Genomic DNA, 16,302 nt, shown 5'->3' with positions numbered 1-16,302 from the left:
TTTAAACTGGAACTGAGCTTGGAAACAAATCTTCACTCCTTGTACAAGGTTAAAAAGCTTTTCCAGCAAGAAAGGATAACATCTTTTCATCACCTTCTTCCCAAGAATACACCCAACAAATAGGGTACTAGTAAATTCCTTTTAAAATGTCAAAATGAAAAATTATTTTATTACCTAAAACCCCCAAACTTAAACACAAAAGAAACTGCAAAGACAATCTAGCAGTGTTCTTATGACCCTTGTAATGCGGAAAGTCGAGCTGAGAAATCCCCTGAGCCATGTTCTTAGCTTGGGTGTCAGTGTGTGATGGGATGAACAAATGCCACTCAATTCAAGCCACTGCCCTTGTGCATGGCACACCACAGGGAGCAGTTTTACAGCACATGTGGTACTAAAGTATCTCACTGCTACAGAAAATTTAAAATTTGGTCCTAAATTGGGTCTCTTTAGGCCAATAATGATGTGAAATATCCAGCTCAGTGCTGTGGTTCATTTTTTTCAGCCTTATTTTCCTGATATGGCTACCACCAAATAACTGTTAATTTGATATCAGTAGTAACTATTAAAAAAAAAAAAAGAGGAAAAGAACCTTACAAACTAGGGCTGTTAACCTTGTCCTGAAATTGCCATGAGTACTGAAGAAAAAAACAAGAGTGCTGAGAAAATATAAAGTATTAACACTCCTGATTACTAAAGCTTATAGTTACTATACCACAGCGTTATCAAGCAGTAATCCATTTGTTAGATTACACTACTAAAATGACTGTAAATGGTTATTGTATTGGAGTACTTAATTTTTAATTGAATGACTTAATGAACACTGTGATGTAGCAGTGCAGAGATCTCAGCTACTACTTTCCCTGTATTTTAAACGTGAAGCTACTGAAGTTGTGTCAACACAGTTGTAATTCCTTTAAGTAAAATTTATTATTCTCTGAGTATTTCAAGTCCAAGGAAGGACCAGGGAAAAATTCCTGAAATAGTAAATACTGAACAGAATGAAGAACAAATTTTTGACATATTAAATCTGTACAAACATTAGTTTTGAACACAATTTCTGAATTCAAACAAGAAAAAAATCAAATATGACCAGATTTTTCTATGGTACAACACTTTGAATACATAGATTTCTCTATAATGGGTAAGTCTTAGTAGTTGTTTTCTTTTTGAAGTCAAATATATGTATTTTATTTGTGCTAGCATACATTGAAGACAGATATTGATGAAGTACAACTCAAAACCAACCACAAAAGCTTGAGGCTTACCAACTGGATCTGCTTTAAGAATGGGATTAAATGAAGGTAAAAGTAACCAGAGCAGTTGTACTAAGAACTAAAGCTAAAAGAAGCAAGGTCAGGTTGATAATGTCACATAGCTCCTCAGCTTTGAACCTGACATGTCATATTTAGTGCATTCAGCTTCTTTATCCCCAAAATGAGCAGTTGCTCATATTTATACTAACAGCACGCAAAAAAATCTAATCATGCACAACTGAGTCAGCTGCTCCATCCTTGTTTTCTTCCTAATCTAGCACTGCAATCATTACATTTACAAAGATGCTAAAACATTACAGAAAAGTGATCTATCTAGTTATAAATGGATTGCATGTTCTGAAAGAATATAAGCTATTCAGCCTATTGCTTGACCTGCAGTAGCATTACTGGCATAAATGAGAAAATGAACCCAGCTGGGTCTCACTATTTCTAATAATTTCCTCTTACATTTGTAAGAGTATAGAGTATAAAGAACAGTGGTTAAGATTGAATCGAACATTTTGAATCAAGAAGGGAGTGGACCCTGCGTTAAAGCACAACTTTAAATAACACCATAAACAATTTTGCAACCTTAAGTTTGCAGGAGGACAAATCTTGAGTCCTACCCCGGAATCTTACTAAATACCTGATCTGTTTTTCAAGTTAACATGGATGTACTGGGAATGGACAGATATTTGATGTTTGGCCCATCCTAGCAAGGTGAATGCTAAATGCCTGGAGAATACAGATGAAAAGAACAACAAAGTAGAAGTCAAATACCAGAATAGAGTGGAAATCTTAGTTACAAAATAGATGCAAAGAAATTATATAATTTAGATCTCTGGACCAACTTTGTAGGTGGCCTCAGAGACAGAAATACCACGTACGCATAATTTGACCTAGGTTTTTATGACACTAATAAATTGTAATAACTGTAGTTAAGAAAAAGGGATGGCTTGAGGGGGGTGTTGGATTTTTTCCATACCTAAAAGGAAGCTTCTGAAGTTTCATTATCCTTTCTTAAACCCTTGCAAATTGCAGCCACCAATTGCAGGCTCTAGATCCCCAGGTTTGTACTGTAACTATAGCTGGCTTTCATCCACGCTGTAACTTGTTCTTTTATCACCCAGCCAGGACAAATAACCAAGAGGGTCATGAAGCCAAAAGGTATCTATCTTTATCACAGAGTTCAGCAAGATGACAGGCACAGCTAGGGAATTATTTTTAGACATCAAAGTCATAAATATTTAAATTCGGTGGATTGATAATTTTAGAAGAAAAGACCATTAGCAACTCTGCTGTTGGAGAGATTGGTTTTCTCTTTTTTGCTTTACAGAGCTTGATTTCATTACACAGCCTACTGATTTATTTTACATCTGAATGTATTTCAATAAAACATCTGGAAAATGCAACTATACTTCATTAAAATCTGTATATGTATTTCCCCAGGAGTCCTTTGAAAGAAATCTCAAGAAATCTGTCCTATTTTTCTGTTGAGCCTGCATTCCAGGTTCTTCAATGTTAGTCTAACAGTTTATGTTAGGACATGGTGATAAATAATTAAGGAACATTATTTCCAAGACTTTTTCTTTTCACTTCTCTATCATTAGCTTCTGGGTTCTTTATTTTTAATCAAATTTAGAAAATTTTCAATTACTGATATGCATATTTCTTCATTTAAATTAATTCAATTTGGTATTTAGTAGGCACTGAGTATGTATCCTTGATTATGTAATGTCTGAGTACCTCACACTGTTTACATGCAATGAGGTCATCTATCTTGGAAGCTCTCTGATACAGATGAAGAACTGGGAAAAAAGGGAAAAAAGCCTAAGTGCCTATCAATCTAGTTTAGGCAAAGGTAGATGGAAAAACTTTTACATCCCTGTGTCACATTTTAGTTACTGAACTATCATCCTTTGAAAGATGTGCAATTGTTCTATTCTTAGCACATCTTCATAAGGAAAGGTAAAATAAAAAATACAATAAAAAAAATCCAAACCTCTATGACCCTTTCTGGTTAATAATACCTTTTCTTTCAAAAAATAAAACAGAATGTTTCAGTGCAAGAGTTCAGACTTCTCGGATTCTTAAAACTGCTGACAAAAGAACAAACTTCTGCTGTTAGTAGAAACACCTGAAGTATAACTAGAGACTACAGCAAAATATAAACTTTTGTCTCTACACTGCCATAATGAATGGGGAAACAACTAAACCCACTGACATCTAAAATAACAAGGCTCAAGTTGTCCTGATTGTGAAACTTTGTGATGGCTCAAAGCAACACATAAAAATCAGCTCTGAACCAGCGATGCACTTCTAGTACTTCACATATCAGACAGGAACCAGCATGCTTTTGATTACTTACTTGTTCCCACAGCCTTGTTTTCAAAGGCTCATCTGCATGCAACTGCTATTTTCTGAGTTGCTCCAGCTTTAAGCTTCAATTTTTGCACATCTAATCACAAGTCCAAAATCTTGGTATGAGGCAGTTCCCTCAAAAAGAGTGCAGATTACTCATTAGTACATGAATGGAGTTGGTGGAAAATCTTTGAACCAAAAAAAAAAAAATTGAAAAATCTAAACTGCACAAAGGAGAAAACAGCTTCTATGGCTTGGAAAATATGTTAGCTATAAGCACATTGAAATAAAATTAACTTTGAAGCCTTGGCAGAAATAATTAGGGACCATATTCACAAATTATCTCAGCAAATACAAACACACTAACTATTGGTTCATCTTATCTAGGTGAGCAGATGGGTTGTTGGTTTTTTTCTTTTTAAGAAACAATGTATCCTTCAGGCACTGATTCTGAAATAATTATACAATTTAAAACCTGACAAGATTATGTAAAATTAACACTGCTCATCGTAACTGTGTCTCAAATTAAAAATCTAACAGCTCAAGAGCTGCTGTGCTGCAAACAAAGGCTTGTTCCTGTCAAGAACAGTCTTTCAGGGAGTCCTTGATTTCTGTTTTTCTAAAGCAGTATGTGAACACAATTAGGTAACTGTTGGTGCAGACATCTCTTCCTCCACAGCGTCTGTCACGTGAAACTGTACTTCTGTCTCTCATCCATGCCATGTACTTACACATAATTTCGGAATTTCACTCTTCTTTCTTTGAAACACTTTTCCAATTGTCTCGTAATATCTTTCAATTTTGTTATTTACAGCTCAAAATATTAACTGTAATTCTCTTAAATACTGCAGAGGAGGGTTTTTTGCTAATAATATTTACTACAGGTTATCAGTAAATCAGTAGCTAAGTCTCTTGATTTAGATGAGTTCTGAATTAGACTTTCAGTTATGTAAAAGCTACAGTGCACTCAGTATCCTTTTGGTCCTCCTGCATTTAAGTGGTATGATTTGGGACACATGTAAACAGAAAGCACTCAACAGTTTTTAACTGTCATGACTTTGATAAAATGCCAGTACCAGCTATTTCAGTTTTATCACCTTTGAAAGCACAAATTTCAACCCCTGAAAGACAAAAATCACAGAACTTTTTCAAAAGTTTAATGAAATGAGATAGTAGGGGACATAAAATCACCAAAGACAGGTCAATGGATTCTGTTGACGACTACTACCAACATTAAACCAAATTCTAAATAAAATAGTTCTTGGTTAACAGCTTTCAAGAAAAACCATTTACAGATGACAAGTGTCAAACAACTACTAAAGATATATTGACTCCTGCTTAAATCTTTTACACAGTCACACTTTTTTCTGACTAGGGAACTCAGGGCAAAAATAACCTGGGCCAAAACACAGAGCAGCTAATCTCCAAAAAAAGCCAACACCTCCTCTCCAGGACTAAGACTGTTGCTGGGATGATAAAGGAAGCCTGCCCTACTAACACTGCAGGTATAGCAAAAGTTTCCCTTATCGGAGCAGTACAAGCCTTACAGCAGCAACAAATCTAATTTCCATATATTGTGGCTTAACCTCAGTAGGCAGCTAAGCATAACACAGCCATATCCATGAAAAGATTTGATATCATGAAATTAGCTTTTGAAATAATACACATGAAAGAGTGCAATAGAACAGACCAAAGCTTGGTAGACCTGAAAATAAATGTTAAAAAAATCTTTTATAAATTTAAAAGATTTTGTTGTAGAAAGGTATGATTCCAGAGTTAAAACTTAACTGCAGTGAATCAGCAAATGAGTTAAGTAGAATCAATGCTACATGACATCCCTAATTCCAGTCAAATGCGCAGTGTATTTTCTCCAGATATTTTCAAAATGGCCTAGCTGGAATGTAAAGGGTTACAAAGTTAAAAAAAAAGTTACTTCATACTAAGAAAATGAACAAAAGTTGTTGATATACTCAGAATAGTGTTATTGAGCATGAGTTCTACAAGGGCATGTATTCCTTTCGCGGAAGGCTAAGACAAGATATGTGAAAGGAAACAAGCATATACTATTCATTGGGACCTTCAAATTTCTTTTGACAGGGTCCTTGAAAAAAGGTTTTAAAAGAAGTATTAATAGCCATAAATAAAAGTATTATTTAGGATGGACTACAAACCAGTCAGGAAAAAATAATGATAAATGGCAGTATGAAAAGGTAGAATAGCATTTTGTCCTAGAGATGAAGGCTAAACTAGTATGGTTCAAGTTTTTTAAGATATGAATATGCAACAGACCAAATTTAAGGATGCACATTGTTAGTTGATTCAGTAGAAAAAGAACACCTAGTATTGTTAACCATTCCAAAAAGATTTAATTCAACAACATAGTCGGCAGTACAAGAAATTCAATTTAACTTATGAAAGAAAAATTTATAATATATAAAACAAGAATGATTTTGCAATGATCGTAGATGAAGCATCACAAATTGTGAAGGAGACATTTAAAAGCTATATGGATCTAGAGCAATATTTTAAACTGTGTAATCAAGGATGTTTCAGTACCCTGGGTACTGGAAATACCACCTTCCTACATTATGTCCTTTCTCAGGAAAAATTCTTCAGAAGTTGCAGAGGAAAAAGAAATAGTTTTAAAATCCAACACACTGAGAAAGTTTGCAGTTCAAATTTTAAATTCTTAACCTGAGAAAACCGTATCTCTTTTTCTCAGTGTTGTATACTAAGATTTATTCTAATACTGCTATGCATTCTGATGTACTGAATCTTGGAACACGTGATGTGTGACTGTCTTGAAAGAAGAAAGGCAGAGATCAAAATAAAAACTACGATACTCTGTTGTTTTTCTAAACACTTACAGGCTTGTATCTTTGTTTATTTCTTCATCTCATCTTTAGTATGCCCTAAAAACACTGAAGGAAATGTAATCAAAATTATGTGAAAACAGGATGAGGTTACAGGATGATAGCTGGAAACTTCAGTTCCTACAGTATTGTAATTCAGAGTCCTCTCCCCATGTCTACCTCCTTCTTAATGTCCTCTGAACAGGAGAAAATAAGAAACTCAGCTAATGCATTTCTTGGCACATCACATTTGTTTTTCCAGGGTAGCATAATTTTACATTTACATTTCATTAATAAGTTTTACCCTCAGGGTTCAATTCTAATTAATTAAATGTAGGAAAAGCCAGGTGACTTTCATCTCTTCAACTGCAGCTTGAGTTTAATCCTTTAAAAGCAAGTATAAATACCAAGCCTAAAATACGATTGTTCCACCAGGAAAAGCTAAACTCAACACAATAATCCCCAACCTAAATAACCTTGAAAGCACAGGGTGAAATTTAAGTCTTAGGGCAACTATGTGCATGTATAAGGAGTCTTAACTTTTTCTGCTTTTAAAATTATTTTTATCTTCCCCTTTAGAAGCATAACAAATCTCCAGGAGAGCAAGCTTTGAAGATTCAATTTTCTCTGAAGATTTTCATCCATGATGAAAAATTTCATAAAGTACAATAATTGACAGTTAAACAGATGTAGTTCTTTAACTATAGAATAGTAACATAAAAGATTTCCACTAAATTCCTAGAGTGTATTCTTCTTTATCACAAGAAATGGCAAAGCAACAGTTGTTCCTTCTCATGAGACTGTGCTACGGTGGCATCCTTAGCAGGTGCTCCTTGTTTATTATAGTAGTTACTTATATCAATTATTCATATGTGAAACATTGATTACAAAATAGAACAGAATGATTTGATGTTCAGTACACTTCTCATAAAGTAGGGTAAAAGGTGGTTGTCCCCAAAAAAACCCCGTTTATTCCAGATACAGGCTAACTAATTTGTAGTAATGGTGCTTCTACAGGAATATGGGGTGAACATAAGATTCTGGAAAATTGTTCAGTGAATGTAGACATTAGCATAAACATAATAAAACAGTGATATGTCATTTAAGTTTTATGTTCTTTTTAATTACACTTTTCTGGCACAGATCTCTAAAGCACTGCCAAGAGAGTGTGTTCCATAAACTGTTGAACTTACCACCAGCTTTAACCTCTGCTAGCAAGATGTTTTGGGGATAACAATATCCATCACTTTTTAATTCAGTGCACCATTACACAGAGGCCAGCATTTTGTCACCAACATATGTTAGAGAAGTTCAGCTTCAAGTTCAGAAACCTACTTTTCAGTTATCAGGGAAAACAAAGGCTTTCTACAGTATTTTTATATATAGCTTGTCTTTCAAACTTAAATGTTCCATATATTCCTATTTGATCTGGTGGGATCCAGTCCTCTTCATGCACCAAAGCACACTAAATTCTCCAAAGTACTGTGCAATTTCTCATATGCTTGGGGGAAGGAGGAGTTGTACTATACTGCAAGAATTCTCATCTGTTTCCAGGATGTTTCCTTAGAGCATTCCATCTTTGAAATGCCACTAAGCTGCTTACCTGTGAGCAAAGGAAAGTGTGCTATGACTCAAAATCACGGGTCTCAAAAATACAGCTAACTAATTCATAATACATTTGCATTGTAGTGGGTTGGTTTTTGGATTTTTTAGGCCTTCCTTAGCAACGGGCGTCAGAAATCTAAGGAAGTATTCCATATCATCCTTTAGTGTAACACAACATATAAAAAGGCACACGTCTTCCCGTGGCTGAAGACGACAGGTCTCTCTGCAGATGGTCTTTGCTTGTATAGGCCAAGGCCTGTCTGCTTAGACCTGCCGTTATCTCCGGTCCCTCCGGGAGGCGTGGGCAGTTGGCTGGTACCTCGCACAGTTCTGCTGTCTCGTATTTAATTCCGGTTTTTGTATTTATTCGCTAGCTCTCTATTAATGGGGTATATTTGGAGGATATTTGTTTTTAGGTTTTTTATCCCTGTTTCCCCCTCCGTTTTCCCTTTTTTCCCCTCGGCAGCTCCCTATCATGTGTACAATATATTCAAATTGTATATATAATGGTAAATATATGTAAATATATATGTTTGATATAATTCCGTTTCATTCGGACTTCCTTCGGTTTTTCTGTGGTTCATTTTTTTTTTTCCCCACTTGAGAGAGCAGGAGGGGGGAGGAGAGAGCTTGGACTTGGCAAGAGAGCCAGGCCAAACTGATACATGCATGCAGCAAAGAAAGGGATAGGATTCTGTGACTTAAAAGGCCTAATCACTCTTACACTCTTACAGTCTTTGATTCTGGTGCTAAAAGTGAATTAGGTAGCAAACATTTTATTTTCTATGCATCACTCAAAAATTACATGCAGGAATGTTGCCTTTTGCAGTCATGTCTCTTTGGTATTTCTGCATAATCCATCCAAGGATGATTTCTTTTTACATTGAATTTACTTTTACTGTTGCTTTGAATTTACTTTTACTTTTACTTTTACTTTTACTGCAGAAAATATTCCTTAAATGACATTTCAAAATCTGTGAATCTGACAGAAGTAGCCTCAGTAACTAACCCTGCTTAAATGCATAACATAGTTTGGTAAATAGTACTTTATATCTCCTTTAAACTAGATATTACTTTTATTGATTGAGCCAAGGGGAGAAAAAAAAAATCCCCAAATGGTGAGATTGCACGGAAATAGCAAAATGGAAAAATTTTGGGCAGAAATTCAATTCACAAAATGCTGCACCTAGGTAACTGCAGTCTTCTATGAGGTCTGGTTATCTAGTACCTAAGGACTTCACAAGTAGCAATAAATACATGCCCATATTTAATGCAGATTTAATGCACATCTGCAATAATGCAGAGAGCAGCATTCTGCCCCCTTTGACCTCTGGAAGGTCATATGTCTTACTCAAAGTAAATTTACAGTGTAAACATACACGTGCCTGAAATTTTTTTAAGTATTCCACATGTGTTAGTTCAACTTAATGATTTTTCAAGTTAAGGTGAAAAGCTTTTTTCACTGTAAAAAAAAAAAAGTTCAATTGAAATTTTTTTGTTCTTCATTTCAGAATATGTATTATGTATATATCAGAAAATATTGATTATGCATATATCAGAAAACATCAGCAAAGGCTTACTTTTTCACAATCCCAAGCAAAATGAGAAAAAGAAATATGCTAAAAATATCATGAGCCTGTGACTAATAACTCCATTCTTCAGGCACAGTAGTTCTTTCAAGTAGAAAAGATACAATTTCCCAAGAGTAGGGCCCAGACAACAGAATTAATTCTCCTATTACAGTTGAGACAGTACAAACCAAATTCCAAGTGCAAGGCTCATTCCCTTGAATTGTCACCTTGTACACAATACAGACTACAGATATATAAATCAAAACTACCAAAGGAAAACAATAAATAAGGCTTTATCAAAACAAGACAGTTCATTTTACTTTCCCTCAATGATAAAGAAAAAAGAATTAAGAAAATAAAAAGCCTCATGCCAGATACTGGCCCATTCCTAAATGCTTACTAAAATATACCATTTTGTTTTAGAATATGATAAGGAATAGAACAGAAGTAAGACTAATAAAAAGTAGAAATTGCTGGACACTGCCCCTGTGATTCCAACACAGTTTCTAGAAGAAAGAGAAATTATTAAAAATCATTGTTTTCGTTGTTTATTTGTGTGTTTCAGCCTTTCAGGAGTAATACAAATAAAAAATCATTCAGAGATAAGGCTTGCATGGTAATGAACACTTCACAGCTAGCTGGAGTTCTTTTCTTTTCCAGTGAGATTCCCTCAAAATCAAAGGAACCACACTGCCTACAACAAATATACTAGTGAGTACTTCTAACTGTGAGGTGTAAGACTATATGCCAAAATACATTCATGTAAAATATGTTCATTGTAGCATATAAGAATTACAAAAATTCTGTTAGTAGTTAATGCACAGGCTAAAAGAGATGGCTCAAAATCCAGTGTCAGCAACAGATTTAATTTTTCAAATAAAAATTCAATATACTGAGTATACAGTTTTGCCATGAATGGAATAAAGATCAAAGAAACCCATTGGGGCAAGATTGGCATAAAATCGTATGACATTCAAGGACAAAAAAACTTCACAGAATGGTAACCCTTAGAATAAATCTCAATTTCAGTTCAGTGCAGCTGGTAAGGGAAAATTATATTTCTAACATATCTATTTAAAGTAAATAGATTAATTGTACTATAGCAAGGATTCATATTCTATTATTTTTCAGTTTTTATCACCTTTAAATGTGTAACATGTGAAGGCTTTTTAACAGATGAAATATTGCCATTATTATTAACAATTTGAGTTTATTTCTTCAGGTGTGGATTTTGTTATTAAAGGATAAAATGGCTAAACTACAAGCAAGTTTTGTGCATATAATTGTTTCTATAATGAAAACAATCATAATCCTCTTCCTCTTTCATAGGAGTTAAGACTTATAAAAATTTTAGCTACAAGTTTCTCCAAGAGGTCAATGGAAGAAGCATCTAGAAAAGCCAAAGGATACAGTTTGCTTTCTGCTTATGCCCTAAGTCCTTTTTTTATTTCTGTCACTCAAGAACAAAACCTCACAGCAGGTCTTCTAAAATCACCAGATGAAATTTAGTAGTGTGACTTTATTTGGCCTAGTTCATGTGGAGAGCTGATTGACAACCACAGTATGCACTCTGCAAAGCAGGTGGCAAAAGCCATTAGTGCCTGCTTTTCTTCATGCTGCCCTTCAGCAGCAGGTCCACCGGCTTGTGCCTACAATTACTCCATAAATAAATTATTGATCTGTCACTTCTGAGTTCACACTGTACTCTAGCCTTGGAATCTCATTGTTTTCAAATACATCCTAGGGATTACTAAATTTGTAGAGTAACAAAAAAAAATTATGCATATAAAAACAGAAGGGAATTTTTAAAAGACCTGTGTCAGTTAGCAACTCCCCCATCCAGAATTAGATTAAGAGATTACTTAGCAGTTTTTGAATGAAACATGTTTCCTGTATCTTGAGAAAGTTATAAATAATAGAGATAAGTATATAAATCACAGTTTTGCAAATACATATGATGAACTCTAATCTGCCTATATCAACAACCATTACATATTTGATATCTACAGAAACATCTCAATATCTACTTGGCTAAGAAAAAGCTACAACAATCTAGATAAGAATCAGTTTTAAAGTAACTCACTGGAAATAGTGGACCAGGAAAGGTCCCAGAACAAGGACAAGAGAGCCAGATTAAAGTAAAACATAACTGGGTAAATGACTTCAAATTACAGCTGAAATATCTGTGTATGAAACATATAGATATATATAGAATTATATTTAAATACATAATTGTATTTAGTTTCCATATATATTATTATATTGATATATAAAAATACAGAGAAATTGTATATGGAAAAATACATGTGGTCGGTATATAGAAAGAATATAGAAATATCACACATTTAGAAAATACTTACAGAAATACATATGATAATAGATATCATGTCTAGAAATATATATAAAATCATATTTCTGTATATAAAGAAATCATAAACAGAAATCAGAAATAAAAACAATGAAAAAGAAAATAGTGCAGAAAAGAAATATGATAAGTAGACATCATCAGGTGATGCCTTAAGCCCCTAACGTTTTTTTATTTTTCTAATATTTGTAAGACTTGTAAGTTTTATTAGTAGTGGAAGTAGGCTCTAAAAGCAGCAACCCTCCCTCCTTTGTCCCTTGTCCCTTTCCCTTCCCTGCAGTACCCTTGTTTACACATTCCTTAACCCTCTTACCCCATTCGATGCTCCCTATATCACCCCTACTCTCAAATACAGCAGAAATGTTTAGTCTTTTGTCAAGGTAAGGCCCAGATTGTTGGCAGAACAGCATATCAGGGCCTAAACCACAGAAAACGGTCAAAAACTGGGTGACTGTGTACCCTTTGTGCTCTGAGGGAGATGAAGATGGGATGAACAGAGGGTCCCGAAATGCACCCCAGACCCATTTTCGGGGGGTGGACCCGGGGCGGACCAGAGTAAAGGCCACAGGGTGGACACATCTGGGATTGGATGGATGGTATTATAAAAATGTAACCTCTCACGGGCACAGAGGCGTGCGTCGTGCAACATCTTAGCCTTGGCAAAATAAACCCTTTCTTATCTCACCCCTAATTAACTGCTCCGGGAGACTTTTTCAGCACTTAAATCCCACGGCAACACAGGTAATACAGGAGAAGAACAAAAAAGTGATACAACAAAGACCGCACTGCTTCAGGATCACAAATCAAAGTTAATCTGGAAAGCTGGAGAAGTGTCCAGATGAAGGAACAAGGTACTTTTTGACTTGGCTTGTTACTTCTATTCCTTTCCATAGTTTCAGTTTTCTTAATATTCTTCCTTTTCTTTTTCACTTCTAGTAGAGCAAATAATATCACTTTCTCTCCTATTCTATTTTCCCACATTTTTAGTACATAATTTGGTTTTCAATTATTTTCAATTATTTTTATTTCTTAATAGTTTGCATTTAAATCTTTTGGTTAAAAAAAACCCTAACATAGTTATCCTTTTTATATTTTGTGAAATGGTATTAAAAAGCCAACCATCAGTCAACCAATTTAATGTTCCTCAGAGAACTTCTGGGTTATAAAAATGCCCTAAAAAATTTATTAGGATTTACCTGACTTCTCTGACTCTCTATTCATTCATTTTACACAACTTAGCTATTTTCGCAATAAATATAAATATTCAAAATTCCTTTATTGTTGGTTTGCATTTTCTTTTTCTTCTTATTTATGTAGCCATCTTTTTCTAGAATCTACAACACTCTGCAAAAATGAACCAAAAATTTCTATAATCTTGATGTGCACATTTCTATAATCTTGATGTGTACTTTTCATTATTATTGCCCTACTTCAGTGGGCTTTGTAAGTATTTCATCAGCCTGACAGCAGCATTTATAGTCAGATATCCTTTTCTTTAGAGAATATCATGCCATATGATCAATTTTGCATAAACCTTTTTTTCCATTAAAATATATCAACAACAAGTTACTACTTGAAAAAGAGACTGCTTGAAGTATTCCAGTGCTTTGCAATCAAAAGTGCCCGGCATCCTTTGTGCTTCAGGGCCAAAATGTTAAACATTCATTCAAGTCATTAATAGAAGCTGCTTGTATTTTGTAGATACAGCTGGTTAACCCAATTTTGTACTTTTTTTGAGCACATTCAAACTTAGAGAAAGCTGTGTTTTTTCTCAGTATTCTGATTGTAAACAACTTCAGGTGTTTCTTCCAATAGCCCACTTGTGAGTCAGATAACTCTTTTAGTCCTTCCTTAGGCTGTTCTTTCCATACTGTCTGCTTGTAGAAATGCCATCAGTAACAGATTGTGAGCTTCTGAAGAAAATAGAAGCAAAGCAGAATAGTGAACGTCACTCTTTTTTTTTTTGAACATTAACATTTTCTCCTGGTCACACAATACACTGGAAGGCTGTAAAATCGTACGGAATCAAATATTTGTGATCTCAGGGCTCAGCTGCGTTGCACCCCATTTATAACACATCTAGGTGCTCTTCAGATCATTCAGAGACAAAAGCATAATTCTTTTCACATGAAAATGCAAAACTATCAAGTTCTAAGAGACAGACTTGTATTTTTGGCCAGTACTACTCAATGTTCATTTCAAACATAGTTGTAATCTTGCCCAGGCAGTCTGTTCTGAAGCCAAGCCATAGTTATACGACTTAAATAGGATCAAAGTGGACCTGAATTTAACCCTAATTCTGAAGCAAAATTAGAAGTCTGAGCCTCAGTAATCACTTGCCGAACTGAGAGGGCATAGAACAAAGTATTACTTTTCCTTTGTTTGGGCCATAAGAATAATTTTCACACTTGGTCCCTGAAGAATCATTCAATTTTTTAAACACTTAGAGCACTAAAGACTAGGTATCTTTCTTCTAAGATGGGATAACTCCCAAATTCAATGTTGGTTTTTAAATGCAGAATTACTACAGCCATGATTGCAGTAAATTTGTCTTTGATGGATTGCTTTCAGTCTCATTAAATGGTAACTATAGTAGCAGAGTTCTGAAATTATAAACTGTGAGTGTATATATCTAAATAAATAAAGATATCATCTGCCTTAAGTCTTTAGTTACTAAGGGATAATTAAGAGCTAATCACAACAATATTAAAGGGATCTTTGCATTATTGAATTTTTAATCGGGTAATAGTACTGATACTTAAGTATGTTTAACTGCAGTCTGATAACACATTGCTAGCAGATAATTATCTCAGTTATCTTTTGCAGGCACTGCAAAAGTTTCACCTACTGGGAGGAAGGTGAAGCTCTGAAAATTACTTCGGTTTTGATTAGGAATCTGTATGACAGATATGAGGAAGAAAGGTGATACAGGTTACATTACTATGGAAAATCAAAGACAAGTTTGTACAGTGGTCAGTTGGAAAAGAGCTGTATTAGTTGCAGTATTTTTTAGTAGGGTAATGGTGATAACACTGTGATATTTTAAGTTATTGCTGATGTCTTAGCCTACTAGTTAACAAATTTTATAATAGTCAAGAAACTATTGAATGTTGTTATATACAAAATTTTTACCTTGCAAAATATATCTATTGTATCCAAATTCTCATGCCTGCATCTGAAACTTTATTTAAACTTCTATTTGTGACTGCATGACCTTACTCATTTATAGTGCCGGAATCTATAAAAAGCTCCATAGGGCAAAAAATGTACACTTCTTGTTATGTTTTCAAAGATACTTTCCTATCTGTAATATGCAGAAGTAATTTTTTTTAATTTCTGTATTTTCTCAATTCATCACTTGCAGCCCTGTAAATATTTTTGATACCCAGCAGGATAAATGTCAGCACTGAAAAATATTAGTACAGCCTTGTGCCTTAAGTTAAAAAAAAAAAAGTTACTGCAGATAAACTTTAAAGGATTATCACTTAATAGGACATTGCTTTATAGAGAGTAAAAAAGTATTTGATTTGAATATTTTGAATTCTTGATTGTATCTTAGAAAAAAATATAATTGCTATGTTTTCTGTCTGTCTTTCAGATAACTACTCCACTAGATGCTGAAAACAGAATAACAAAAGCCAAAGTTAACAACTGTGGTATGTTCCAAAGATGCAAGTCTATATTACATACAATCCCAAGCTAACTTTAACCATCTTAGATTGGATACTAAAAAGAATACAGATGTGGTATCAGAGCCTTCAAAGTGACTTCCACAAACATGATCAGCTAAAGTGCTCGTCACCTACACTGAAACCAAAATTATGATACAATTTTAAAGTTGACCTCTTTTAAGCCAGATCTTTGTTTTATCTATGCTGCATTCATATCTGCCCATTCAATGACATATGGAGGAAGAAAACTATATTAACAGAAAGAGGTGCTATTCAATTATCCTTAAACATTTCAGCTTCAAGTGAAAACCATTAATTTGTTTCCTTCCTCTCTGACACATTGTGAAAAGTGGGATAACACACACAACAGGATAGGCACAGTTATTAGCAGTGTGCTTATCCATACATGCTGTTACAGAGATAATAGGTCTTTTGAGTGATTTAGATACATTAGCTTGCTGAAGACACTACCCCATTTGCTGCTAAAAAGCAATGACTGTTCAAGGCACCACTGAGAACACTGTTGAGATGAGCAAATGACTAACACACAGCGGCTATTGACACAACTCTTCCTTTCAGAAAGATCTGCAGTTGTTAAGAAATAAATTCACCTTACACTTTTAT

The sequence above is a fragment of the Manacus vitellinus genome, unplaced genomic scaffold, assembly GCF_001715985.3.
Source record: "Manacus vitellinus isolate BGI_N305 unplaced genomic scaffold, ASM171598v3 scaffold_0_pilon, whole genome shotgun sequence".
NCBI lineage: Eukaryota > Metazoa > Chordata > Aves > Passeriformes > Pipridae > Manacus > Manacus vitellinus.
Note: the sequence above shows the minus strand (reverse complement) of the source record.